This window comes from Coregonus clupeaformis, chromosome 39, assembly GCF_020615455.1.
Source record: "Coregonus clupeaformis isolate EN_2021a chromosome 39, ASM2061545v1, whole genome shotgun sequence".
Classification (NCBI taxonomy): domain Eukaryota; kingdom Metazoa; phylum Chordata; class Actinopteri; order Salmoniformes; family Salmonidae; genus Coregonus; species Coregonus clupeaformis.
The window spans coordinates 20187239-20190275 of record NC_059230.1 but is presented as its reverse complement, the minus strand read 5'-3'; positions in this window follow the sequence as shown (position 1 = coordinate 20190275).

Below are 3037 nucleotides of genomic sequence, written 5' to 3'. Positions count from 1 at the left end.
TTAGTATGTTTTAGTGTCTGGTGATGATGGTAAGCTCTTTTGGCAAGATATTTTATTCAGACAAATAAATAAGGTATTTAAATTGACTTGATTTACTGCAATAAGCTAATTAAACTATAAATATCATAACAAGCAAACAATCAAGACATATTTGACATTATTGTTGTTATCCACTGATAGTCATTCATATCCCATGACGTGCATTCACATGGCTGTATAAACTGAGGCAGCTATTGCAGTGCATTAACAGGTATAGAATACTGTCACAGCAAAAAGGTGAAGTAGATGGAACGCCATTTCCAATTTCAGCCAGCAGCATACATGCTCTCCCCATTAGGTGGCACAATCGCTGCTTTTTTCCATCACCAATTCTCATCAGCCAAACCAGTGGAGTCAGTTCCTTGAGCAAGTCCATGAAAACACTGCATTGTACCGTATACTGGTGTCACCCTAAAATGTGTCCTCTCCTCTTGACTTCAAGACCATCAAAGATCAAGAAACAGTTAACATAGTACAGTTTATCCAGGTTCCTCTTTCCTCAGAATCAAAGAACAGGAAACTCAAAAATAGTTTGTCCAATCCAGTCTCTCTACACGCTGTCGCTCTAATAAGGATGCCCTCTGAGACTGAGTCTGACCTGTTTGGGGGCTGTGTGCCCCCGTCCCAGACAGGGCATCAGGGACCTGCGGAGCTCCAGACGGGCGTCCTGACACAGGAAGATGTAGAACAGAGGGTTCAGGAGGGTGTTGAGGCTCGTCAGGCTGTAGCACAGCCGGTAACACAGGAAAATGGACCGCTCGAACTCGGAGGGGTCGTCTATGAGGAGCAGGGAAATGAAACGGTACCCCCCGACGAGGTGGTAGGGTCCGAAGATGACGATGACGTGATGATGACGAGGATGCCTGTGATTTTGTGATGGCCCTGGTCGGAGACGGATGGCGAGTGTTGAAGAGTCACACCTATGCGGGCAGAAGTATAGCTGTAAGGGGAGGGTGCGGGAGAGCGATACAGAGGTCAAAGGTCATGTCAGATAAATACAGTTGAAGTCGGAGGTTTACATACACTTAGGTTGTCATTAAAACTCTATTTATTTATTTTTGTCATTAAAACTAGTTTTTCAACCACTTCACACATTTCTTGTTAACAAACTATAGTTTTGGTAAGTTGGTTAGGACATCTACTTTGTGCATGACACAAGTCATTATTCCAACAATTGTTTACAGACAGATCATTTCACTTATAATTCACCGTATCACAGTTCCAGTGGGTCAGAAGTTTACATACACTAAGTTGACTGTGCCTTTAAACAGCTTGGAAAATTCCAGAAAATGATGTCATGGCTTTAGAAGCTTCTGATAGGCTAATTGACATCATTTCAGTCAATTGGAGGTGTACCTGTGGATGTATTTCAAGGCCTACCTTCAAACTCAGTGCCTCTTTGCTTGACATCATGGGAAAATCAAAAGAAATCAGCCAAGACCTCAGAAAAAATATTGTAGACCTCCACAAGTCTTGTTCATCCTTGGGAGCAATTTCCAAATGCCTGAAGGTACCACGTTCATCTGTACAAACAATAGTACGCAAGTATAAACACCATGGGACCACGTAACCGTCATACCGCTCAGAATGGAGACGTGTTCTGTCTCCTAGAGATGAACGTACTTTGGTGCGAAAAGTGCAAATCAATCCCAGAACAACAGCAAAGGACCTTGTGAAGATGCTGGAGGAAACAGGTACAAAAGTATCTATATCCACAGTAAAATGAGTCCTATATCGGCATAACCTGAAAGGCCGCTCAGCAAGGAAGAAGCCACTGCTCCAAAACCGCCAGACTACGGTTTGCAACTGCACATGGGGAAAATATCTTACTTTTTGGAGAAATGTCCTCTGGTCTGATTAAACAAAAATAGAACTGTTTGGCCATAATGACCATCGTTATGTTTGGAGGAAAAAGGGGGTTATTGAAAGCCGAAGAACACTATCCCAACCGTGAAGAACTGGGGTGGCAGCATCATGCTGTGGGGGTGCTTTGCTGCAGGAGGGACTGGTGCACTTCACAAAATAGATGGCATCATGAGGAAGGAAAATTATGTGGATATATTGAAGCAACATCTCAAGACATCAGTCAGGAAGTTAAAGCTTGGTCGCAAATGGGTCTTCCAAATGGACAATGACCCCAAGCATACTTCAAAAGTTGTGGTAAAATGGCTTAAGGACAACAAAGTCAAGGTATTGGAGTGGCCATCACAAAGCCCTGACCTCAATCCTATAGAACATTTGTGGGCAGAACTGAAAAAGCGTGTGCGAGCAAGGAGGCCTACAAACCTGACTCAGTTACACCAGCTCTGTCAGGAGGAATGGGCCAAAATTCACCCAACTTATTGTGGGAAGCTTGCGGAAGGCTACCCGAAATGTTTGACCCAAGTTAAACAATTTAAAGGCAATGCTACCAAATACTAATTGAGTGTATGTAAACTTCTGACCCACTGGGAATGTGATGAAAGAAAAGCTTAAATAAATATTCTCTTTACTATTATTCTGACATTTCAGATTCTTAAAATAAAGTGGTGATCCTAACTGACCTAAGACAGGGAATTTTTACTAGGATTAAATTTCAGGAATTGTGAAAAACAGAGTTTAAATGTATTTGGCTAAGGTGTATGTCAACTTCCGACTTCAACTGTAGGTTAGATGTGACTTTTTAACAAGACTCCTCTCATTGACGCATACTTTTGCATGTAATGTGACAAAATGTTAATATAAAGTTGTTCGTAGTGTTAACTTCATATTTATAAAAGCATTATCGATTGACACATACAGACGAAGTGTTATTGAAAAACATGAAAGAGAAAACACATTTTGCAGAGTGTAGGCCACACACAAAACATGTCAGCCAAGCATAATTCATACTCCGTTTCCCACTCACCCCAGTATACCACAGGGCAGCAGGAACCTCAGGACGACCGTAGCGTACATATCTGAGGCTGACAGGGTACTGCTCCAGACACAACAGCTTCTCTGCATCAAACACTGACGG